The sequence below is a fragment of the Hibiscus syriacus genome, unplaced genomic scaffold, assembly GCF_006381635.1.
Source record: "Hibiscus syriacus cultivar Baekdansim isolate YM2019G1 unplaced genomic scaffold, ASM638163v2 tig00112407_pilon, whole genome shotgun sequence".
NCBI lineage: Eukaryota > Viridiplantae > Streptophyta > Magnoliopsida > Malvales > Malvaceae > Hibiscus > Hibiscus syriacus.
In genome coordinates, this window is record NW_024063324.1 from 495,662 (window position 1) to 523,471 (window position 27,810).

Consider the following 27,810-nt stretch of genomic DNA (forward strand, 5'->3'; position numbering starts at 1 on the left):
CAACTTGGTTCTACTCTTCTCAACCATTATACCCTTAACTATGACATGGAATTTGAGGCAACACTGTATTATCCTTTGGGATCAATCATTCTAATCTTTTTTAAAAGAAAAAACAGTTTCCAATCTGCAAACCTACTTCAACGTGTCTTCAATCCAACCATCCAAATCTGAATTAAATAAATTACCTTCTAAATATCCAAATTTAGTATGTCCAAGAAAATAAAACAAAAATGGACAGATGATCCGGATATCCAAATTTATTATCAACAAAATTATAGCAAATTTCAATAATAGTTGGAATATCTAAATCTGTAATATCCAATACACTAAAGGAAACAGACTGAATTTCCACTAATATAAAAATCTTACACTAGTAGGCATCCCTAACCAGACGCCTTTTACCAGTTACATCAATGTTCGGCAAAGCCTAAAATGATCAAGCCCAATGTGCAAGTAAAGAGATACAGATAATGACACCTTTTCATTTTCTTTCTTTTTTTTTCATTCCTTCAAGTATGAACATGGTTTAAGATTTGTGGGCTACCTCGCTGTTCCAAGCTATGTCATGATTAAGCGCGAGGAAACTGGAAATATTGTAGTATTCAAGCAGTAAAACAAACAGGAGCGGCCATGAAATTTTCAATTTTCAAGGCAAATTCTAACAGAAAACCAAAGTGTGTTGCATCCAAGTTCAGTTCATGCAAGACTTAGATTGAAAAATTAGGCAGAAAATTCGAAAAAAAAAACCTGTTTTTTCTTTTTTTCAGTGAATTGTCCACTCCACAGGGCATGTTATAATTGACTGAAGACTCAATCCTACCTCCAATGAGTGGCACCGCGTTATGACTGAGTCTTTGTTACTAGGTCCTCTATTTGCAGAGTCTAGAACAATATTTAGTTCAAGACCTCTACCTTGTTAGTTTCTGGTCAAGACTGATGCCTAAAGACTTCTATAATTCCCATCAAAAAGGGTAATCATTCCAGGCTAGACCAAAAACATAGCAGACATTATCTACTCAGAAGAACTAGTACGTTCCCAGATAAACATTTCCCCCCAAAAGTTCTAGATTAGAAAGGAAGACCAAGGCTCTAATACAATGAACATGATAAAACAAAAATCAAAAGCAATACTTATCAACAATTCCAACATGATTTTTCAATATAGGCAGCAAATTGCATTAAAAAGTATTGAAAGCCTTTAGATTTCAAGACAATTGGTAAAGGAATTAGCCTATCCAGCAAGAGGAACCTTCTTGGATGCAGAAGGGTATATGTATTTACATTGCAAGGTTTAGAAACAGGAGACTACGAGTCCCTTCACACACGAAATTATTGCATTCACCAACCTGGGGAGGAAAAATATTGAGACACTTATCAGAATTGCTCAATCATCCTCAACATCATCTTCATTAGTAGTTTGATTGTGTTTTTGAGCATTATACATCTCAGTGACCTGAAAATGTTCAAGAAAAGTAATTAAGCAGAAAGAGAATAAGTGAAGCATGCACATAGACACATATTGTTGCTCTGCCATAAATCATACGAACAAATTGACGAACTTCTTCGTTCTTCACCTGCTCAGATGATGTAGCTTCCTCTGGTGTCTTATCTTCTCGAACGCGAACTAAACGGGGAAACCGGAGAGATATACCCTTTTAGCAATAATAACAAGGAATTAGATGAGCTCATTTTCTATTAACCGAGAAAACATTGATAAAAAAACAGTTGCAAGATCCAAAATAATGTTACCCAGCCCTAGAATTCAGTAATCAAATAATACACATAGGACATTGAGAAATAAACTAAAATAAAAAAAATTAATAAAACTAAAAGGCTTCAACTTGTGACAACTTTTATCCCACCTTAGCAGGATCCACAATCCCAATTGCAGCAGAATAGACAGGGCTAATGGTCAAGTCTGCCGCTTTTACCTCCCAAACCTGCAAGAAGTTCAAGAAACATTTCTTTCTTTCTTTCTTTTTAAAAAGGAACTACTGAAATGAATAGAAATAGCCTAAAAGCTTATATAATCAGATTTATTGAATGCAAAAGGGGGTTTCGCAGACCTAGGTCGTTATGACAATAGATTTAGGAACAAAAAATTCAGAACACAATTCTTAATTCATTTAGGATCTAAAAACTGTTATAAATTTTGTAGGGCACAACAATAATCATCTCAACTGATTCAACAGAAACCATTTAATTTTTGATGTGAGACGAAAACTGTTGATAAATTCTGTGGAGGAACATTCAGAAACACAGGTTTCAACAAATAGTAGTAAGTTCACAATGCGAATTGAGAAAATCATTTACTAAAGTTCCACAAATTCAGTATATAATTATCAAATGGAAACAAGAATTGAATCATTGAACAACAAAATCACACACTACAAAATCCCTACAGGTCACAGACATAGGCAGACAGGATGAACGGAGAACATGGAGTAGATTGTGATAACAAATACTGCAAGCATGCACCATGCAAAAGAATACTGTAATTGAGAAAGTTCACCACTCTGATCTAGAAAACTGTTGATAATTCATTGTCACTGTTTATGACGTATGACATGCATAGGAATGGTACTTTGCCCTATCAGATTAGAGAATAAAGGCACACTTCCCATCAACCCTACTATGGGATAGACTTGAGAGTCATCCTAACTACAGCTGTGGCAAGCTGCAACTTCCCAACCAATTGACCAAACCATTCCTTACTTGATTTGACGCATCTTGCAAGCATATTCCTTCCACTAAATAACAATTTTGTCCACTACAGGAACATAGTCATCATGGAACATACAATTAGCAAATTCTTTAACACGAAAAGATACTCAAAGAAGTGCAACTTTACCTCTGAAGTCTCAAACCATACATCTGGCTTTATATTGCAACGATAGTATGACTGTAACCAACAAAAAATAAGAATTTGTATGTTTATCAAAAAGATAAATTTGCTCACAAATTCTTTTCTTACAACACAATATCAGGAGACAAACCTTTGATTCAGGAATCACTTTAGAACGGAGACTTGAAGAACGTTCTTCAAGCTGTGCTTCAGAAAATCCAGTACCTATTGAGCATTAAAGAGAGAAGATAGAAGGAAGGTGGGACTATGGATTATCAGCTGGAAAAACAATCAATATGTTACTAACCAATTTTACAGATGCTCTGGAACTCTTCATTTGTTTCATCGTAACATGCCAAGAGGAAGGCACCATAGATGCCTAAGGATAAACATGTTTGCACCGTCAACACAAAAGAATCAATTAAACAAATGGCATAAGAAAACTATATACAAGCTCCATTCATCGGATATGATATATAAACAAAAATGATTACCAGTCCGTTTCCCGCGGCCGTGGAAAGCCGCAATAGGTACTAGATCTAATGTGTCTCCGACACTGCATGGAACAGAGAAACATCAATAGTTGCATACGCACAAAATAATACCTGATCGTATTTGCACCAATAACCAATCATTTCTAACACCTTACATTTCCATGTAGTCTTTCTTCAATTTTAGCCAGTTGAGTGACCGCTTCGATGGCTCATATGTAGCATCTCTATCCAATGTTTTGATAGTTAAATCCTCACAACTGAAAAATAAGACTGATTAGCATCATAGAAACCCAAAGTACTTGATGGGAAAAAATAAGATGATTTTCCTGATTTTCTTTTACAATATTTGTCAGGGCTCATTCCAGCATCCAGCTAAAAGTTTCTGGAAGAATCAAACAAACACCTTGAAAAAACAGCAGCATCAAGGAATTTTTTAATCTCCTCAAGATCATTTGATGTTAAGGCTGTTGCAAACTGAAAAAATCCAGCCTCTTCCTCAAATGAATTATAAAGCATCTGCAAAGGACAAAGTAGAAGACCCTAGTGAATTGAATAGGGCACCTGATATGCAGTGGACGAGATAAACACTTCCTCAACATAAATAACACTCCCAATCAATTACTCAAACTCAACCATGCGGCCCAACTTTGTCTCCTTGTTGCATAACACGAATCTTAATAGTGAATTCCTGTTAACACTAATACAACTGAAATTTTGGCATTTGAGATAAATATGATGGTATAAACACTTTAGAAAAGATATATGTTGTTGTAGTGATACAAGCACTTCGTAAATCCTAACAAAAATTACATTTATTACCAAAAATTCCAGAACCATAAATGTTGTAGCATAACACATACCTCTTTACGAACTTTAAGTTGTTCATGAAGTAGTTTTTGCCCGTTAAGATATAAGACATCAAAAGAAAATATGCACACATCCACTTTGATTTCGCTCTCTACCACATTTTTCCGTGCTCTTGAACTAAGGATCTGCATATCAGAAAACATAACGTCAACAATGTCGCCTTGAGAAACCATGCATATCAGACTAGTACAGCAAACATCTTTCATAACATCCAAAAGGAATTAATCAACGGTTAACAGTGACAAAACATGGCAAGTTTTACAATACAAGACTAATACAAGCATTTGAGAAATATGATAATAGTGAAATGTCACTATGTCAGATAGTAAGACGGTGTGTTTTGATTTTTTTTAATAAAAGTTGGAGGTCTCATTAAAAAAACTCTCTTCGTATTCATCCACATACTAAGAAGTATGTTAACGAATATTGGAAGGAAGAAAAAAGTACCTCATAGTTTATTAAATAGAATACCCAATACATTTGACCAAGGATTCAAACTGCGGCCGCGGCCGCGTTTTCGGTCGCATTGCGTTTATCACGATCGCGGACGTAACGGATGCTATCGCGGTCACTGAGGGTATCACGGACGTGAAATTTTTTAATTCGCACAACTTATTACAAAATATAATAAATTATAATTATAATTATAAAAAATCAATTTTAATGACATTTAGAGTGTTTTCTAACACTTATGAACTTCTAAAAACTTTTATTAATACATGAGCATAATTTTTACCATCATTAATTATTTTTATTTATAAATTCTTATAAATATTATACAAGAAACATAAAATTAAAATTAGAATTTATAAATATAAAACAATTCATTACTTCTATTATCAATAATATAATACAAAATATAATAAACATTTACTAACAGTGAAAAAAAGTAAGTTTATTGCATAAATTAATATATAATAAAAATAATTTAAGTGTATAAAATTTAAATTCAACATTCAATCTCTTAAAATAAATCATAATCATTTAAAAAATTAACCCATAAAATTATCTATTATTATTCACTTACCATAAACAACATATTAAAATTTAAAACTCACAAAACTAAAATAAACCCAACAAAAAAAACCCATAACATGTAACCCAAATCTTATTAATTTATTGGGATTTCTTTTGGTCCAAACCCAAAAAATTAAAAGTGAAAAAATATTTAAATCTAAAATATAAATAAAATAAAAATTATTAAATCCCCAAGCCCCTTCTTCTTCTATCTCTGCGTGAGATAAGGAAGCAGAGATACACAGCAAAATCAGAAAATTGGACTCCCATGTTTATTTTTTGTTTGTGATTTTCATCAAAAAGCTTCATTTTTTTCTTGTACATGTGTTGTTGAAAGCTTCCCTTGTTATTTCTTTGTTGAAAAATCATCAATTAGAACATCATGTTCGCATGTTTCCCCTCTTTGTTGTCCAAAAAACAGGTATGGGTCTGGTCATTTTCCTTCTTTTCTTCTTCCTTCCAAGCTCTATTCTTCCCTCTAAAACCCAAAAAATCTATGGCTTTCAGCAGTTGATTTGGAATAACGGGAAATAACGGAAATAGCGCTCTGCTATCATCGTGATCGACCGTTACACGTTAAGTTGCGGCCGCAATCAGCCGCTATCAGTGTGATTTCGCTTCACCGCTATTTTGGACAATAACGTATCGGACAATGACGCTAACGCGAAATAGCGGCCGCTATCACGTTTGCGCTCCGCTATTTGAAACCTCGCATTTGACAACACGAAATACCCTCATATGGGGGTATACACCATTACAACAAACCAAAATCACCTAAAACTCTCACATCCTCAATCACAAAACCCCATCATCAATCACCCTATTTCTAAGTTACACCTCCAGCAAAAGGAAAAAAACAACATAAAAGGATATAACTCAAAAGAAAACCAACACATACAACCATTTGAACTAAATCTAAGCCCCAATTGAAGAAACAAGATCTAATGAGTATCGACTTCGTCAGGGACCCAAGACTTTGGTTTGAAGGAAGGCTCAATTTCATGCACCATGATTTTGAAGGAGTTACCACCGACTTTTAGCTCCAACGACTCACGAATTCTCACATGAGCCTTTGTGAGGATTTGAATTTTTGCCCGATCAAAAGATGATGGAGACTGACAGCTTTCGTCGATTGCTAATAATTTGCCCCACTTATCTGCAATGTTTTTGAAAGTATCCCAATTCCAAGCGTGAAAAGGAACCCCCTCGAAAATTAACCATACTCGACGACACTCTACCATCAGACTCTCTGACCAAGTTTTAACTCTGGAGAACCACTTTGCAAGAGTCTCTGATTTATCGTTCTTCACACTTCTCAATGAAGCAGAGTCTTCAAAAATCATTAGAACTACATTTCCAGTAGCTCTCATTAACGAGAAACCAACGAGGCCTTTGGCTTGCATTTGACTCGCAAGATTACCGATTTTGATAAAGTCCTTGCACCACCCCACTAGATAATTACTCAACAGGTGAAGTTTATCTTCGTCCACAACACCTTCAACTTCACAGTGATTATTCCTCAAAACTTCCATCCCAGACTTACGGTGAATATATGTCAAGGTCTTTCTCCAAAAAGACTGTTGAGGTTTCAATTTAGTCAAAGATATACTAATTTTGCTGTCGTCAATATGAGAACCATTCATTTCTAAGATCACTTTTCTTACTTCTTCGATTGTTGAAAAACGAATGAAACCAAAACGAGCCCCTTTTGAATTTCTTTTTTTTGGAATAAAAACATCAATAACCCGACCATGGGTGCAAAATAAAGATCTAAACCTCTTCCAATGGATCTTCTCTGGTAAGTTTTCGATAAATAACGTGTAGTATCCAATTCTATACCTATTACTGTTTTTTGGGTGGCCTTCCTTCCACCAATTATGAAACCCGATTCTCCTCCTTCTTACTACTTCAGTAGACTTGTCATCGGAACACCCCTTAGTGGTAAACTCCTTTGTTCCATCGTGGTCAACATATGTGGTAGATTGAGTTGGTGATGCCGCTACTTAAGATATCTTCCCAATCCCATATTTCCCTCCTTGTCAAGGAAGCAAACCATCAGGCCTAGATTCATTATCCGACATTTCTCTTTCCTCATTCGCTGACAAAGCCTCCAATTGGGATCTCAAATGCATTTCCTCACTCAATTTCGACTTCACCTGTCCCCGACTACCTCCACCGCTCAATGGCTGTTTTCGATTCCCACCAGACCTACCATTGACAGTTTCCTTCGCAACATCGTAGGAAACCGAAGCCCACTGAGGATTCTTTTGGTTACAATCGACGCAAGTTTTGTTATCCAATTGTGATTGGAGAACCCGTAGTCGCCTCCTAGCTGCCATCTTTTAGTCAGATCTCTCAGGGAGAGCCATTAACCGAAGTCTGTCCTCTCCGTTGGCTAATCCCAAAGGTGAGAAGGCATTGTATAACCCTAGGAGCAACCTACCTCGGATCCGAGACGATCCAGCGGCTACCGAAGGAGATCGATACATTCCAAGTCGAACTAATCTCGATCGATTTTGTGGAGAAGGGACCCAAGCTCAGGTCTGGATTACTGGAGCCGGAGCGAATCAACCAAGGTTGTTTATACCTCAAAAGCCACCAGCAATGGCGACCGATGTGAAGAAACTCGACGTAGATTCACTGTGATGTAGACTGTCCCACAAGAAACGAAGCCTATATCCTTGTTGCTGGCGTGGAGGCGAGCTGACCTTGAACTTTCGGTGGTTAACGACTATCGGAGGTGGTAACCGACACGGCGTCTGAAGACTGTATGTAGGCGTTGAGATCTTAATCTCTGATCACCAGGTGAAGAGTTTTCCATTTTCGTTTTTGGTGCCTACGAATTACGTGCAGACAAAAAATGAACTCCAGGATCCTCAAAGATTACATTAACAGTTTGATGTACAGCTTCCTTCGCGACCTCCCAAAAACCTTTGCATGCGTCTTTAAAATTTACCTGTAGAAATTTTGTTTTTTCAGTCAGGAAATGGACTGGGGACTCGTAGTCGGTTGTTATAACGTTGTCGATTCGTCGAGGAGAGATTCTTCAGACAACGGGAGATGCGAAGTTCTTCTAGATCTACGCCGATCTATTTCGAGTTTGAAAAAACCATCGTCAGATCCATGTTCGAGGTGAATAGAGAGATCGAATGGTAACTTTATCTTCCTTTTCCGATTCCGGCGAGCGACGATCGAAACTTATAAATGGTGAATGGCGCGACTACGAAGCGGGGGCCAACTGATGGGTTGTGAAAATAGTGATACCGGGAACGTGGATGAGATTTTCAAAACATGAACTTTTTTTTAAATCACCTGGATTCTCCGCTTCTCTCACTAGCCTTTTTTTGAAATTAAACACCAATTTCAAACCATAAAAAATTATGGTGTGTTTTGATTGTTGAAGGATCACCAACTAATATATAGTATTATAGTATTTTGGAGACAAATGAAGTGGTACACAAAATAAACCAGCATTACACAATAATTCTAAAGACATTACCTGAAAGGCTAAAATTTTCTTCTAAACTCAATCATAAGCAACAAGCTCACAATCCAAAACAAATGATTTTACAGAGGACTTCTTGAATCTACAGAAGAAAGCAAATTTTAGCAACTAAACCAACATTGCCGAAGCAGTAGCATGCTAGAATTGTGTACAAGCACCCAAATGAGTTTGAGGGGATATAATTGTATAATAGAAGTGCGGTTATCTCGATTGCCAAGCTCCTTGTCAGGATTCGTAACATCTAATGCCAATATTGAATCTTCACATATAAGCCAATGCCAGCCATAAAGTTTTAATTAGGTATTCTTTAGATAATTCCAGCAAATCATATCTTTTTACAAAAGAGAAGTAAAGAAACTTGCAATAGTAGATACCACCTTAACAATAGCAGGAAAATACCTATAACTTAAGTTATGACCATTAGTACAATTTTTTACTACCAATATATTTTGGACAGTCAAACCACTATGCAATAGCTGGGCTTTGATTAAATAGAAACTTTTTTAACATGCATTGCAAGGAACCTCTAGAAGATAAGTTTTGGCCAGTATGCTTTCTTTGGTGCAGGGGAGGCAAAGAAACCTGTAATCAACAAACATAAGAAATAAGTAGCACAAATCAACTGAACAAGTTACCATAATACTAATAGAGGTCTACCTAGAAATTGCAGAAACAACATCAGGAAACTTTCCAGTGTTCCGCTCAGCATTTTGACTATATATCTCAACTGAACCGTTCTCCATGTAGTGAATCTACAAAAGGCATGAAGAATTTTTTTTGCCTCCACATGTTGTATCATGTATGGACACTAACAAAAACAAAGAAACAAGTAGCACTTCAAACCGTTACCTGTACACGTTCCCCATCATATTTATATTCACATACAAAGTCAATATCCTGGAATTTATTTCCAATCTCAGCAACACCTTTGGTGGGCTTTGCTAGCATAGGTCCAATAGGGACACCTAGTGTAAAGCTACAAGTCCTTGGAAGATCCCATACACCGCCACTCAAAAGTGCGGGGACTACTTTATCATACACTGGAAGGATGGAAAAAACTTTGACAATCTTAGCAGCCTACATGAGAGCCATCAAAGATAAATAGCAGTGCATTAGTTAAGATCAATATGGAAGAGCTAAATGTGAATCCTCAACATCCAGCTATGCCAAAAAAAAAAGCTAGCAAGCAGCAAATTAAGGTAAAAAGTGCAAATCCTTGATAGATGACAACTTGTTGCACTAGCCAATACCTGTTGCCCCTTCACCACTATCAGTCTACAAAGATCTTAATCAGCTTTAATCTCTAACCTACCTCCCAAGAATACTGATGAAATATCAGAACACATCAAGCAAAGTTTTCCTCACCTCTAAAATCGATGACATGTCATTTGATGTACATCTAAGCCTCGTGCTTTAATTAACTTTTTGGAATCTTATAATGCAATTCATACAAATGAACTACAAAACGCATGATGCATTGAGCTGATAGACTACATTGATGATTCAAGAAAAGTATAATGTTAAATTTCTGCATCTATAAAATTGATTTACCTCCTCTAATGGGGATTGAATGTTTGGAGGCGGTCTAGAATGTTGTTCATTATATACAGCAGCCTGTCCTAATGAAGCCTCGTGTTTCCAGTAACTTTTTGGAATGTTACAATGCAATTCATACAAATGAACTACAAAACACATGATGCATTGAGCTGATAGACTACACTAATGATTCAAGAAAAGTATAATGTTAAATTTCTGCATCTATAAAATTGAGTTACCTCCTCTAATGGGGATTGAATGTTTTGAGGCGGTCTAGAATGTTGTTCATTATATACAGCAGCCTGTCCTAATGTGGTATCGTGCTTTCAATAACTTTTTGGAATCTTATAATGCAATTCATACAAATGAACTACAAAACACATGATGCATTGAGCTGATAGCTACATTGATGATTCAAGAAAAGTATAATGTTAAATTTCTTCATCTATAAAATTGAGTTACCTCCTCTAATGGAGACTGAATGTTTGGAGGCGGTCTAGAATGTTGTTCATTATATACAGCAGCCTGTCCTAATGCAGCTAACAGAGTCTGCTCTGAAAATCCAATCCGCAACTTTGTCTGCAAGATGTCTGTGAGAAATCATAGAATCAAGGATCAAACTATAAACTAGTACTAAATTTATTTCCTAGTTACAACCAGAAGCAGACAAATCAAAAATAGAGGTTCACAGTCAGTTGCAGCAACAAGAAGTGCCTTGATACGATTCTTTTCCTTTTCCTGACTTATCCTTTCCAGATTCCTGTATAAGCAGGCCAAAAAAGGGGAAATCCATAACATTAAATGAATAAATATAAACCAACAAGAACCAATAATTAATGCATTCTCTTCCCTACATATTGGGCAAGGCTGTACTGCAGAAGGCCACAAGAATTATAAGTGCATTAGCAATAGTAACACTGGAAGTAGTTCACCTACTAATGCATGTATTGTGTATACCAAGTGAACAACATATGACAACAAAACGGTGTAAAATTTCAATTGTTATGTCAAAGTGGATTTCCACGTTCAAAGATGGGCGCATGCAGGGCATTCACCTAATGCAAGGCAACTAAACAGCCATTTGAACCACGGATGTCAAGATCAAAGATTAAGTTATAGAGTTTACTGGAACTGGATGAATCCTTCTATAGTAAACTAATTGCATTTGGGAAAGAACATGGTGAACCTTAGCAATTAGCCTAAAGGAATCAAATACTTTGACAACAGTTAATGGATCCGGCCAGGGTTTCAAAAAACGGTCCGCGACCGCGATTTTGTCCGCGATATAGTGATTTTGCCGCCGTCCGAGTTACCCGCGACGGCCGCAATAGCACCCGCGACGGCCGCAATCACAGTAAATCCGAAATAACCAAAAACGCGACTGCGACCACGATTTGAAACCCTGGATCAGGCTTGCGCATCATTGATTGAGATGAACGACTACCTTGTGCAACAAGGCCCAGGTCCCCTTTTTGCTGTCAAATAGTAAATCAACACAATTAAATGGCAAGTTCATATGTTAGCAAGCTTTAATCAAACCCCAAAAATAAAGAGGAAAGTAAAATTATACCTTGTACGCACTCTTGATCTGTGGTTCAGTCCTCCCACGGGCCTCGACCATGGCCTTGATAATGGAGGCATCTCCGATGCCCAGCTCTAACCCCCTCATGCGCCGGAACAATCTTATTTGCTGCCAAGTAAACCGTCGCCACCAAATCATCCGGTGTGATATCAATAACAGCCCTCAACATATTAGAAACAAAAACGGCACCTGTCGTAACCGGTTTTTGTCCGGGTACGAAAATTTTACTTAGCAGGAAAAGTGATGTAAATAAATGATTTTTAAAATATTTAAGAAGTCTCCATCGGTCTTTTGGGTCAAGTAGGTCGAATACTTAAAAATTATCTTTTAAAAGAGTTTTTAAGAAAATATTAGTTAAAAGATAAATTAGTCTGCGTTTTAACTAAAATTTCGTTCTTTTTAATAATAAAAAGGGATTTGTAATCAATTACGTTTGGTGAAGGATTAACACCCCACAACGCCTAAAATTAATATTCATTAATTATAAATTGTCTCTATTATTAGAAATTTAAAAATTTAAAAATATATTTAATTCATAATCATGTTATTTCAAATTTATTAATATAATTTTAAGAAAATATATTAATATATATATATATATATATATTTATTTTTATAAATAAGATATTTATTTACTTAGAAATTTCAGAAAAGGGCTTCTAGGTGTTTTAAACAGCTACTTTCTTAATATTAAAAAATAAATAAATATTAATAAAATATTTCTATAAAAATAATTAAAATAAATTAGGATATATAATTTATAAAAATAGGATATTTGTTTATTTAAGAATATCAGAAAAGGACTTCTAGTTACTTTAAGACAACTCATTTCTTAATATTAAATATATATAAATATTAAAATATGATTATTTTTCTAAGAAAATAATTTAAATAGAACAATATGTATTTTCTGGTTTTTATAAGTAGATATTTATTTATTTAAAATACCAGAATAGAACATCTAGTTGCTTTAAGACTGTCATTTTCTTTACTATTAAAAATAAATAAATATTATTATTAAAACAAATATATATGTATATTTATATGACTAATATAAAAATAATAATAAAATAATAATTAAAGCAATAATTAAAGTATAAAAGTAATAATAAAATAATATTGCAAATAAATAATGATTAAAATAAAAGAAATTAAAAATATAGTGTTAAAATGTAAAATATTAAAAATTCATAGTCAAAAATGAAAATTAATGATTAAAATGTAAAATTATAAAACTAGAGTCCTAATTCGAAATATATAAAACATGGGCATTAAAAGTATAATTTAACCATAATTAATAATACGAGACTAAAACAAAAATATTAAAATTATAGAGGACTAAATATATTATTTATCCTAATTATATATGCAGTTAATGACTAAAATAAAACTAAATAAAGTTAGAAGACTAAATTAAAATAATCAAAAATTAATTTCAGTGACTAAATTACAAAGTACATAAATTTGGAGCACTTCAGACGGGGTTTGCCCTTTTACCCAAAACGCACAGTACTACTCATGAAACGGCGTCGTTTCATATTGGGTATAAATACCCTTAAATGGTGAGCCTTAAGGCCATTGCTTTCATTTTTTCTTTTTTCTTCTCTCTCTAATTGAGAGAGAAATTTTTTTTCTTTGCATTCTCTCTAAAATATCTCCGGTCGGCAGCCATGCTTTAACCGGTTACCACCGTCGCCCACCGTGAACAGTGGCCATAATTTACAAAATACCCCAAAAGCGTAGATCTAAACATCCTAAGGCCCGATCTAAGGCTATTTTAACCCCATAATATATTATAAATCTACGATTTTCACCTTTGGCGTTTCGGTTCTCTAGCGACGTTTGGGGCTCTCCGACGACAGAGTAAGTTCATCTCTTCTCTTCTCTTTTATTTTTGTTTCTGGTTGCTGTGTTGTGGGTTCGCTCTACTCTCTGTCGCTATTGGTTTGTGTTCCTCGTTACTGTCTGTCGCTCCTGTTGCTCGTCTCTGTTTTGGGTTTGCTGTTGGTTGCCCTCTTCCTTTTTTTTGCAGGTGGTCGATGGCTTTTATAGCCATCAACGGTGTGGCTCTCGAACCAGTCTGATGGGTAACTTTCGGTGTGTTACCATGGCTATGGTGGTGACTCACCATAGAGCAAAAGACGTGGAGGGGCAGTTGGCCTTCTAGAAAGCTCGGCGAGACTTGAGGTGTGGCAGCAGCAGCGTCGGCAAAGCGGCTGGACGTGGAGGCGATGCAGCGTGGTCCCTAGGGTTATCATAACCCTAGGGTTACTTCTGGAAGCATCAGGACCGTTGGATCATGGCCAGATCCAACAACTGTGAATTGATGGCGACTGGGAGCAGAGAGATGATACAAACCCTATATCATTAGGGTTAGGCTTGGGCCTGGACTGTTTTGGGCCATTCGGGTTTTGTAAAATGGGCCAGAGTTAGGCCTTGTAATATTTATTTAAATAATAATAATAATATATAATATATAATGATAATGATAATTTTAATAATAATAATAATAAAATGAAATGAAAAAATTAGTGTTTACAGCTGCCCCTCTTTGCTCATTCTTATGTTAACAAAAATAGAGCAAAGACGAAAAGACAATAATTTTTTCATTTGACTTCTATTGATTAGGATGAAAATGCTAAAAACATTTTGCCCAGAGGTCTTAAAAATGGCTCGAAGGCTTTAACATCTTGCACTGAAGGTCTTACAGATGACCCAAAGGCTTTTTTGAAAACATCCTGCATTGTAGGTCTTATGGATGACCCAAAGGTTTTGAAAACATCCTGTATTGTAGGTCTTATGGATGACCCAAAGGTTTTGAAAACATCATGCACTGTAGGTCTTACAGATGACCCGAAGGCTTTGAAAAATCATGCACTGAAGGGATTACAAATGACCCGAAGGTTTTTGAAAACATCATGCAGTGAAGGGCTTACAGATGACCCAAAGGTTTTTGAAAACATCATGCACTGAAAGGCTTACAGATGGCCCGAAGGTTTTTGAAAACATCATGCACTGAAGGGCTTACAGATGACCCGAAGGTTTTGAAAACATCATGCACTGAAGGGCTTACAGATGACCCGAAGGTTTTGAAAACATCATGCACTGAAGGGCTTACAGATGTGGGAAATAGTTTACTAAGTAAGAAACTTTGAAAATCGTTTTCTTACTATTCAACAATTTCATTTTCATAAAAGATTAAATGAGAAACTTTGGAAATCATTTTCTCATTGAAATAATTTTTTGATTGGGTAACATGCCCCATTTCAAAATAATGCTTCTTCTATGGATTGCGTCCATCTATTCTTCAGATGTTTGCGTCTTTTGATGTGATTTGAATTCTACCTTCTTCTTCTAAGGTATTTTTCATCGTGAATCTTCTTGTTTATACGAAGATCTGTAAAGTTTCATGTTTGAATGCAATCAGATGTATCAATATAATGCATTGTCTATTGTGTAAATGATGTTCTTATGAATGCATGAATGTTGATGCAATCTTCATTTGACTTCAAAGTGGTTAACTTGGTCTTCCTTCACTTGATCTTTTATTGCCAGGGTTACCTTTGGATATCAGTGTAGCAACCTATGCCATATTTATGAAGAATCATCTGATCAATCTGTATATTTTTGTGGCTTCTTCATTTGTTTCATGAAAATCTTAGAAGAAATGTTTCGTCTATGGAACTCTTGCCGTAGTTAGAATTATGACCTTGATGCCCCATTTTGTCTTTGATAACATCAACTTTCTTAGTCGGGACTTGTGTAGAAATCCAATAAATCTTATCTTTGAAAAGAAAATCTATCATCTTTAAAGAGAAAATCTATCATCTTTGAAGAATGTAGATGTAGATATGTCTGACTCAACAGAAATTAATTAGGATAACAACGTCTGTTCTGATTTGACTCTTGAAACACATCATAAGAAGGATTTATCCTAATTTATTTCATGTCTCCAAATCTAATGGGATCTCGAACAAGGCAACTTGGACCATATCATGTCGAGATGTTTAACAACAACCTATCGTTCAATCATTAGTTGGCTCCACTAGTTTCTTGTTGTTAAAATTTCTGCTTCCCTTCTGTGGAAAGAAATCTTTATCATATCTCTCTTTTGACTTTGGGGTTGAAGAAGTCAAACTTTATTTTAGATCAATAAATGAAAACACCATATGATAGCAACATTGGTTCAGCACCATAATCACTGGTTCGTAAAACATGTGATAATACATTCACCCTTTCTCGTGGTTTCTGCACAGATGTTCGTAAAACATTTGATAACACATTCATCATTTCTTGTGGCTTCTGGCCAGATGTTCGTAAAGCATTTGACAACACATTTATCATTTTCTGTGGTTTTTACATAGATTTCTGATCAATGAAGTTCTTTGCACAGTATTCAAAGCTTTTATATGATGTCAGAAGACCATTTGAGAACAAAACTCAGGGGGAATACAAGTGAGATGTTGGTGCATTTCATGACCAAAACGTTGGTCAAATTCACAAAATATGCTAGTGCTGAATTGAATAAGAGATACCAACTGATCTTGATATCATCTCGGGCAAGGGCAAGTGTGATATCAATTACGTTTTCTTCCGTAATGAGTTGTAGATGAAACACACATGATAAACCAAATAGATGAAAACTCAGTTCATCTTGACTGGCAATGATAACCCCAATAACAATGGGAATAAGGGTAATGTACGTAAGCCGAGCCTCTCTCTTCAATGTCATCAAGTAAGCAAAACTGATGTGAAAAACGATTTTGTAGCCTCAACAGCATGATTGAAACTAATTGTCAGGAATCTCAAAGAAATATTTCTAATCATCACCGACACACAGAATATAAAATTCAAAGTTGAGATTTTGAGGAACTGAACCCTGGATGAAGTAGTCTACCTGGGGACAATCTTTATTTATGTAATCGTGATGTCGCTTAACAAAGAACATGTTGTCATGTGACACATGGTTAAGAAGATTGGGTATTTGAAACCATACTCGCTGAGTAGATATTTGTTCAACAACAGGACCTTAATGTAACTGCCTGATGAATGAAGCAATTATGTATAGTCAGCTCGACTGTCACTGTTTCACCATTTTCATTCTTCATATATTTCTGTCTCATTGGAAATATTTACTCAAATCAATGATCTTTAACACATGATGATGTGGGCCTTCAGCATGCCCCAGCATTTACTGATATGAACGTTCAAAATACATCAATATTCCTGATTATGTTTGAAATAGGCTTTCAGCATGCCCCAGCATTTGCTTCTTGTTGATGTGAGCTTTCAAAAAGGCCCAAATATTCATGCTGACGTGGGCCTTCAGAATGCCCCACATGAATCAATTATGTTTGAAATGGGCTTTCGAGATGACCCAATATTTTACTTCTGATTCACTCTCAATGTTTGTTTGATTTGAATATTACGATCCCCACGAGGTCCAATTTTGACAATACACTGTTGTGGGTACTTGCGACTTTATCCGTGCCTCAAATCTGTTTATCTTGAATACTCTCATTCTGATGTCACTAAATAACGGTTATCAAGTAACTTGAGGAATTCTCTTCATGTTGTCAAAAACTTAAGAAGTAATCAATCATTCTGACTGAAATGTCTGAGATATGTATCTCTTCTGAATGAGGTGCCCATTTTTTGGATCTGGAGAGATCTAGTCGGACAGAGTGGTATAAATTGCTTGGTGATTCATTCCAGGTCGGCATAGTGAACCTTGTTTTCAGTAAAGGCTATTTCTGGAATATACTTTTCCATGCAACATGTTGATTCTGATAACTACTCATCTGATTATAAAGCGATCTTTTAGGATATTTCACAGATATTGATAGTTCTTCTGATATCAAGGAAATCCTGAATTCTGATTCTGATGAGGAGAATAAACTGTTATACTTGATGAAAATGGGGTACTCAGAGGCTGAGACTTCAATAGCCATGGAGAGATGTGGTCCAGATTTATCAATTGTAGAGTTGATAGATTTTATATGTGCTGCTCAAATGGCTAAAGCTGCTGAGGCCCTTCTTCCGGTAGAAGATATAAATCCATTATGCAATGACCTAATTACAAGAAAAGGCGAAACTCGAGCTATGATTTTTGAAAAAGGAAGAAGCAGAGGAAGCTTGAAAAGAAGCTTCATAATGAAGACGATCATGTAGGTCATCTTTTAAATCCAACGATTGGTTTTGGGGTTTCTACGAACCAGATCAGATAACTCAAAGAACACTTCTAGAAGATATTATTGGGACTTCTTATTTCTACTACGAGAATGTGTTACTTGCTCCAGTTGGTGTTTGGACCGAAATATCATGGTACTTATACGATTTAGAGCCAGAATTTGTATATTCGAAGTATTCTTGTGCTGTTGCACGGAAAAGGGGCTATATTCATAATCTGCCAATTGAGAACAAATTTCCTCCTATATCGATTCCTCCACACACCATACATGATGTTTTTCCATTGACAAAAAATGGTTTCATTCTTGGGATCCAAGAACAAAATTGAACTGTTTACAAACATGTACATGAAGGGCCAAATTGACAGAAAGGATTCGTAAGGCTCTTGAAGCTTATGACGATGAGCCACCTTCGAGTGTCCAGAAGTATATTCTTGATAAGTGCCAAAAATGGAATCTGATATGGGTTGGAAGGAATAAATATGTTCCATTTAAACCTGATGAGGTGGAAATGCTTTTAGGTTTCCCTAAAAACCATATATGAGGAAGAGGATCTGCTATAAACATGTTCCCCGGTGGTATTAATGTCCTGTCTCTTTTCTCTAGGATCAGTTATGCAAAGGTTGCCTTCTACTGTCTTGGCATATATTTGAAAACAGATGCACAATAACTGAATGGTGATCGGTTGGAGCAATTGATGAGTAGATTTGGCCAATTCGACCTTGTTTTTGGTGGCATCTAGTGTAACGACCTTACTGGAATAAATAAACATCATCAGGATGAACTAGAAGATTTTTGTTGGTGCATTTTCTTGCAATGAATGTTATAGTGATTGTATCTTCTGCTGTTCCCAGATACTCACTGTTATATCCGACTCTTCCCGAACCATAGAAAAGTTTAGTTGATAGTAAAACTTGTTATCTTTACTTTTTGAATCTTGTAACCAATGTTACCCAATATGAAAGGCATACAAGTGTAGAATCTGTTCCAATATCAAATTTAAGTTCAACAATCTTCTGGAGGACATAATGAATATAATCCTGACAAGGAAAATAATCAACATGGAAGAGGCAACAATGATGCATCAAGATCTGAACTAGTATCACAGTATAACCAGAGTGCAGATGGTGGACTTGTTCATTCCCATAATACACCTTTATGGGATTTATAGCTCTGTGATGTAATCTTCTAGAGAACATGGATTGATGGCTGGGGAAAATAATTTGTCTGGTGATGCTTACCCTCTGCATGAGATAAGTGATAATATTTCTTGATGAATTACTAATAATGTCACAGGAGAGCATCATAAGTTCAATTCTCCAGACTTTCTGGCTTCTTGGACCATTTACTTTCAAGAAAGTGAAGTGCTTCATCTTTTTGGCATCATTTTCTTTTTTTACAATAAAGGTAGAACATGCAACTTGCTTCAAGGACCTTCCTCATTTGAGAATGTCCTGTTTGAAAATGTTTTTTCTCCTTTCTTTATCGAAGAATGAAAGAATTTTGTAAAATATTGCCTATTATAGGTTCACAATAGAATCAAATCATAAGACATGAAATTAATGAATATTAAATAAATCAACTACTCTTTTAAATCATTCAAAAATCATAGTCCTATGGCAAGTGTCAAAATTATTGATTGATTTAAGGTGTAGGTTGATTCTGGTGAAGTAGGGTTTCTCAGGTTAGTCCAGCATATATGTCTCTTTGGGCTTTCATTAACTTGAAGAAATGATTGTTATGTTAATCTTGTAGAGATACTTTTCATCGTTATGCTCATCTCGTAGAGATACTTCTTGTTTCTAGACTCTCTGGAACATCTTTGGGATGTGTGGTGCTTCATTTAAGAGCTTAAAATCGTCTCTCATGTCGTTGTTGCACCATTTAATATTCGAGCCACCTTTTCAGGTTTTAACTTGAATCCTCCTTTGGTTTCAAGATGTTATTCAAAATTTACATCTTGAACCCCCCCTTTTATCATTTTTTTTATCATGCATTAAAGAGTTTAAAAACCAATTTTTGCAAATAAAAATCAATTTTGAGAGACGGAATGAATTCTGAAGATATTCTCTTTTAATTAGATGCCTTTAATCTTGTTTTGCTTGACTTGGGTCTGCTTTGCTGGGGATTTTTCCATAAGATTCATTCATCTCCAGTATTTCTTGCGCTTCTTATTGAATATGAATCTTTGAACTAATTGTACTTGATCAATCTTGTAACTTGAGGCTCCATGAGTCACTCATCTTGGTTCAATTTTTTCTTTTTTTCCTTTTTTTCCCCTTTTTCCTTTTTTTATTTAAGTATAATATTTCTTGACAGAATCTGAGTTTGTTTGGTTTCTCAGAACTTTCCCATCTATTTCTGGCAAAATCAATGCTTCTCCGGAAAATGCCCCTTTTTTACAACATATGACCCTTCCTAATTATGCATCCATTTCCCATGGAAATATTTATGTATAGGCAAGATCTTTAAAACTGGATCACCCTATTGGAACTCTCTCGGATGTACTTTCTTGTTGTGATCTTTCATCATCCTTTTCTGATGCATCTACCCATGGTAAATAGCTTTCAATCTCTTCTTATCAATAAGGTTTAATTGATCAAATCGAGCTTGGATCCCTTCAACCTCCTCCAATTTTACCTCCTTCAAGATACAAAGTGGTGGGATCTCAACTTAAATTGGTAAAACTGAACAATAAGGTATTGCCCCAGTGATGTTCGAACAATATTTCGATATGCGTATAAGACAAAATGTAGCTTCTCGTGCCAATCCTTGTAATTTTCAGTGGTCTTTGTAATGATCCTCTTAACATTCTTATTTTCTCCTTCAACTGCCTCATTCATCTTTGGGTGATATGTCAATGAGTTTGCATGCTTAAATTGTGCACAAAGTTCAGTCATCTCCTACATAGAAGTCTTTGTAGAAAGAGGTATGTCCAGGGGGATGAATATTCAAGATTAACTTTCATTTACATGAAAACAATGTAATTAATGCATGATATATTTATTTAAATCAATCCCTTTTTTGTTCTTTGAGTATGCCCAAATCACTCAAAATTATCTTCAATAAATTGATCCATGATGCCTCATCTCGTATGTTATTGCAGGAAGATTCACGGATAATTGAAAGTTTGGTTCTTTTGAAATCTTTTGGTTTTACCAGTATGATGGTTTTGTATTTGGAAGGACAAAAGTGTGACTTATGAAGTCATGTATATGGTGGAAGGTAATATCATAAACCAGTAAACATCTGGAGTTGGTCTCTCAAAAATAGGTAGAGACATTTCTTCAGAGTCTCAGATAATTGTAGTGTCTGGTTTGGTTTTGGTAATGGTTAAGTAATTGGCATTGGATGAGATATGGAAGATATAATTTTACCACTTGCCAAAGATCTATAACTATTGAAAAATTAAAAGAATATTTAATCTATTTGATACCCAAGAATTTCAAGATTAAAACTTAATTCCTTGCTCATAACCATAAAAGCAACACAAAATTATTTATTGTACAAAAGGAGGAGAAAAGGAACAAAAAACAAGTTCAAACAAGATGCTGAAAATGAAAGGTACTGCAATGGTAAATATCAACTTCCACTTGTTTATCTATCATGCCTCATTATAATGTTGGGTGTGTAATAGGACTAAGGTTTTTGTCCTCATTTGCCCCCCATTTCTTGATCATCTTTTGTGTCAACTTCTTTGGATAAACCCTCAAATGAACAAGTCTTTGCTTCTTCCTGATCAGTCTCTATCATCATCTTTTTCTTCCCCGAGTAGAAATTGGGCTCAATTTTATATTCATAACAGCTTCCTTTGGTGATGACAGTTTTGTTCTGATTCTGAATGCATATTGCAGCTGTGATTGGAGTAGTATTCACCAAACTCTTTATATTCCCCACTGCTTCACTTGTCCTCAGAAAATCTGATACAAATGTTTGAGGTTTCTTCAGAGTTACATTTTTCCCATTCATTCTTAATCCTGTGGGCCAGTCTCGAATTACCTCTCTTTTCATTTCTTTCTCATTTTTTAGCATCAGAGAAGTATCAGGAGTTAAATCTGTCATACATACTTCATATTCCTCAATTTTGTCCTTTTTCTTTTCAATATCTTCTATTGTATGATCTTTATTTACCTTGACCTTATTAACTTCATTTTGGGGTTTGAATCCCAATTGTTTGATCAAAATGGATTGACTGTTAACATCCACTCTTATGATTTTATGAACCAAAAGGTCTTGAACTTGTCATTTGAAGTTACCACAATTCTCTATGGAGTGTCCTCGGATTCCAGCATGATATTCACAAAAGACTTTCTCATTATACCATCTCGGGTAAGGAGGCAACAAAGGCTTAGCCTGGCAACAAAGGCTTAGCCTGACATGGGCCAGTAAGATGGGCTTTGAGTAACTCATGATATAACTTGTTGCATGAAACTGAAGGAAACTTGGGTAGAATTTCCCCTGACATCACTGTCACATTACAATTGTTTACTTTGCTTTCTTGAAGACCTTGTGACTGATGATCTAGATGTTTGCTTTGTTTAGCTTTCTTCAATGACACTGAAATTTATTCCATGCTTCTCTTCAACTTGATCTTTGTCGCATTTTCTGGGGTCATACCCGATTTTTGGAGATTTATCGAATTTCCACATCTCTTGACAAGTTCTTGGTCATTTGTTTCTATTGCATCAGCTATATCATTCATAATCCTATTCAAATCTTTTTCAACAGGATCCTCTCTCTGTGGATTACAATATTCACCAGGTCCATCAATTTGGTTAGTTGTTCCTTTGAATCATCGTGGAACTTTTTTACTTGATTAGTCATCTCTTGTTGTCTCAATAAATTCTCTTGTAGTTTCTCGATTCTACCAACCCTTGTTAAAATCTCATTCATGGCTATTATCCTTCTTTAGGAAGACTAAGTTTAGCTCCACTTTGATTTCAAAAATTCTGTTATGGAATCCTCCCCGAATTATTCCCATGTTTTCATGATTAAATGCATGTAAAATAATTTGAAATAAAATGTAATTATGTAAATATGTAAATGCAAAAATGCAAAATATAAATACAAACGTAAAAATGAAAAATACAAAATACAAATGAAAATGTAAATATGTGAATGTAACAATAAAAATGCAAATTTGTGCAATACAAAAGCAAACATAAAAGTATAAATGAAAATGTAAAGATACAAAAAGCAAATGCATGTATGAAAAGGTGTTACTCAAGAGTGATCGTCTTAGAACAGATTTCATTGAGCACAAAAGTTTTTGTGCATCAAACAAAACTTTACATATAGGGGACAACTTTCAGTCCTATCTTCAACAAAACTTTACATATAGGGTATAACTTTCCCTCCTAACTTCTCTAAAGCCAAGTTAATTTCCATTCATGCTCAACAGTTGAATTATCGGTCTGCTTCAATTCCTTGTAAAGTCAGCTTGGTCTATCAGCTTATGGGCAATATTGCTTGTATGGACTGCAGCTTCTTCCCTGACATTCTCTTTTTCCTTCATCTTTTGTGTCAATTCTCGGAGTTGCTCATTTTCCCTTGAAAGAGAACCTTTATGTCCAAGAAGATCTTGGATAAGATCTTCATATATGTTGCAGTTCTTTTTCAGTTTGGTAACCCCTGTTATCCATTCTTCTGGAGTATTTCCTATGCCAGCTTTTTGAAAGGCTTGACTGATCTTTTGGAAATCTTCATACATGGTTTCTACTCATGTGCTCAATTTCTTGTTTTGGTCCTTCAAGTCCTTCAAATAGCATGCTTGAGCTTCATAAAAACCTCCTTTATTCTAAATGCCCCGACTGACGTTCTTACCGTAGACTGCTTTTGATATCAATCTGGAAGGATTTTTGTGTAATACTTTTGGTATTAATATAACAGGATCTCTGTGAGCATTACTCGCTTCCATCCTCGGAATTTCCTCATGATGTCTTTCCTTGGCTGCGTCATATTTTGTTTGAGCATAAAACTTTTTGTCCATTTACAATTTCTTTCCAATTTGATGAACAGTCTTTCAAGTCAACACCTTTTAATTATACTATGATCATGCAATGCAAGCACAATAAACCAATATAAAAAAATTAGAGCAAAACAAAATGTATGAAAAATAAAAACGAGAAAGGAAAAAACAAATTGGTTAGTACCAATTAAAAGAAAAAATCCTATCTATCAAGGTATAACTCCTAACCTCATGCTTTCTAGTTGCTTGCTTTGTTTGGAAAAATTAACATAACTGCATGATTTCTAGTTCGCATGCATTTATTCAGAAAATAAAATAAATTAAAAGCTAGAGTTTATTTCTCCTTTGTGTACACATACGGACATGGCTTCAGTATTGTCTTAAATTAGGAGGAATTTCTAGGGTTTATTATATGCAGGGTTTCAGTTCTAGGAGTAAAGGTACTCGAATTGTCCTTGTTGGTGCCCTCTTGGGCTACCAAACCCTCAATCCTAGTCCACCACAGACTTAAGCGGATCGAGTTCAATTCGAGGGGACACATTTCTTTATGCCTGACATGGAGAATAAATTCTCATGAAGACATAGAGCATATAAACCCCGAAAGCTACTAGCTAGGTCTGACATGGAGAATAAATTCTCACGAAGAAATCACTTTCACTCCCACTTAAAAGGGACAAGCTTGATTATAAAGCTTATGTTACGCAATGCACATGTTGTGTGTGAGGAGAAATGTTCAAACATCTGACAAACAAATAAATAATGAAATTTAATTCTTGAAAATAAAATAAAAATATTAATAAAATAGAATATAAAAATATTATGAAAACCATAAGTAATAAAAAAGTTTGAAAGAAAAGAATTATAAATTAAATACATATGAATTTTTAATTTCTAATTTATAGAGACAATTTATAATTAATTTCAAAGCTTGACTAGTCCCCACGGAGTCGCCAAGCTGTCGTAACCGGTTTTTGTCCGGGCACGAAAATTTTACTTGGAGGGAAAAGTGATATTAATAAATGGTTTTTAAAATATTTAAGGAGTTGCCATCGGCCTTTTGGGTCAGGTAAGTCGAATACCTAAAAATTATCTTTTAAAAGAGTTTTTAAGAAAATATCAGTTAAAAGATAAACTGGTCTACGTTTTAACCAAAAATTCGTTCTTTTTAATAATAAAAAGAGATTCGTGGTCGATTACGTTTGGAGAAGGATTAGCACCCCCACAACGCCCAAAATCAGTACTCATTAATTATAAATTGTCTCTATTATTGGAAATTTAAAAATTCAAAAATATATTTAATTCATAATCCTGTTATTTCAAATTTATTAATATAATTTTAAGAAAATATATTAATATATATATATATATATATATTTATAAATAAGATATTTATTTACTTAGAAATATCAGAAAAGAGCTTCTAGGTGCTTTAAGACAACTCTTTTCTTAATATTAAAAAATAAATAAATATTAATAAAATATTTCTATAAAATTAATTAAAATAAATTAGGATATATAATTTATAAAAATAGGATATTTATTTATTTAATAATATCAGAAAATGACTTCTAGGTGCTTTAAGATAACCAATTTCTTAATATTAAATATACAAATATTAAAATATGATTATTTTTCTAAGAAAATAATTTAAATAGAACAATATGTATTTTCTGGTATTTATAAGTAAGATATTTATTTATTTAAAATACCAGAATAGGACATCTAGTTGCTTTAAGACTGTCATTTTCTTTGCTATTAAAAATAAATAAATATTATTATTGAAACAAATATATATATATTTAGATGACTAAGATGAAAATAATAATAAAATAATAATTAAAGCAATAATTAAAATATAAAAGTAATAATAAAATAATATTGCAAATAAATAATAATTAAAATAAAAGAAATTAAAAATATAGTGTTAAAATGTAAAATATTAAAAATTCATAGTCAAAAATGAAAATTAATGATTAAAATGTAAAATTATAAAACTAGAGTCCTAATTCAAAATATATAAAATATGGGCATTAAAAGTATAATTTAACCATAATTAATAATACGGGACTAAAACAAAAATATTAAAATTATAGAGGACTAAATATATTATTTATCCTAATTATATATGTAGTTAATGACTAAAATAAAACTAAATAAAGTTAGAAGGCTAAATTAAAATAATACAAAATTAATTTCAGTGACTAAATTGCAAAGTACACAAATTTGGAGCACTGCAGACGGGGTTTACCCTTTTACCCAAAATGCACAGTACTACTCATGAAACGGCGTCGTTTCATATTGGGTATAAATACCCTTAAATGGTCGGCCTTAAGGCCATTGCTTTCATTTTTTCTTTTTTCTTCTCTCTCTAATTGAGAGAGAAAATTTTTTTCTCTGCCTTCTCTCTAAAATATCTCCGACCGGCAGCCATGCTCCAGCCGGTCACCACCGCCGGCCATCGTGAACAGTGGCCAGAATTTACAAAATACCCCCAAAGCATAGATCTAAACATCCTAAGGCCTGATCTGAGGCTATTTTAACCTAAACCCCATAATATATCGTAAATCTACGTTTTCACCTTCGGCGTTTCGGTTCTCCACCGATGTTTGGGGCTCTCCGACGATAGAGCAAGTTCCTCTCCTCTCTTCTCTTTTATTTTTATTTCTGGTTGCTGTGTTGTGGGTTCGCTCTGCTCTCTTCACTGTTGGTTTGTGTTCCTCGTTGTTGTCTGTCGCTCCTGTTGCTCGTCTCTATTTTGGGTTTGCTGTTGGTTGCCCTCTTCCTTTTTTTTTGCAGGTGGTCGATGGCTTTTATAGCAATCGACGGTGTGGCTCTCGGATCGGTCTGATGGGTAACTTTCGGTGAGTCACCATGGCTATAGTGGTGACTCACCATAGAGCAAGAGACGTGGAGGGGCAGCTGGCCTTTTTAGAAAGCTCGGCGAGACTTGAGGCGTGGCAGCAGCAGCGTCGGTAAAGCGACTGGACGTGGAGGCGGTGCCACGTGGTCCCTAGGGTTATCATAACCCTAGGGTTACTTTTGAAAGCACCAGGATCATTGGATCATGGCCAGATCTAACTGCTGTGAATTGATGGCGGCTGGGAGCAGATGAGATGATACAAACCCTGTATCATTAGGGTTAGGCTTGGGCCTGAACCGTTTTGGGCCATCCGGGTTTTATAAAATGGGCCAGAGTTGGGCCTTGTAATATTTATTTAAATAATAATAATAATGATAATTTTAATAATAATAATAATAAAATTAGATGAAAAAATTAGTGTTTACAGCACCCTCTCTCCTTTCTCCCAACACGCCATTATTTTCGAATCAAAATCCGTTGGCTTCTTCTTCAGTAACCCAAATTTCCCTTTCAACTCCGCATTTCTCTCGGAGACCTCGCCAGTTGCCTTTGTCTTCTTCGAATCCAGGAGTTTATCAGTCTCAACTAAATTGGGTTTGGGCGAATCTTTAATGGGTTTTTCAATTCTATCACTGGAGATTTCAGGTTCGGGTTTGACTTTAGTTGAGTCGTCCATGGTTTAGGATTAGGGTTTGATGTGGGTGACAGAGACTTGCGTTTCTTGGTGGGAGAAGAAGCAGAGGAAGGGTTCTTTTTACCCGCCAAACGGCAAGCACCGGACATGAGAGCGTCGAAGGCGGAGGAGCGAGAAGACATGTTGGAGTAGGGGTTTAAGAAGGAAAGAGAAAGGGGTTTGGGGCCAAAGAAATGTGACTTAGTAGGAACTGAAAGGGAGAAAATGGGAGGAATGAGATGGTTGAAGGGACGAGAAAGACAAGTAGAGCGAAA

At 35.0% G+C, this 27,810-nt stretch overlaps 1 pseudogene; it reads right to left on the minus strand.

Annotated features, from left to right (window-relative positions):
• Window positions 1-382: 382 nt before the first annotated feature.
• Window positions 383-27,810, minus strand: LOC120179169 (annotated as a pseudogene).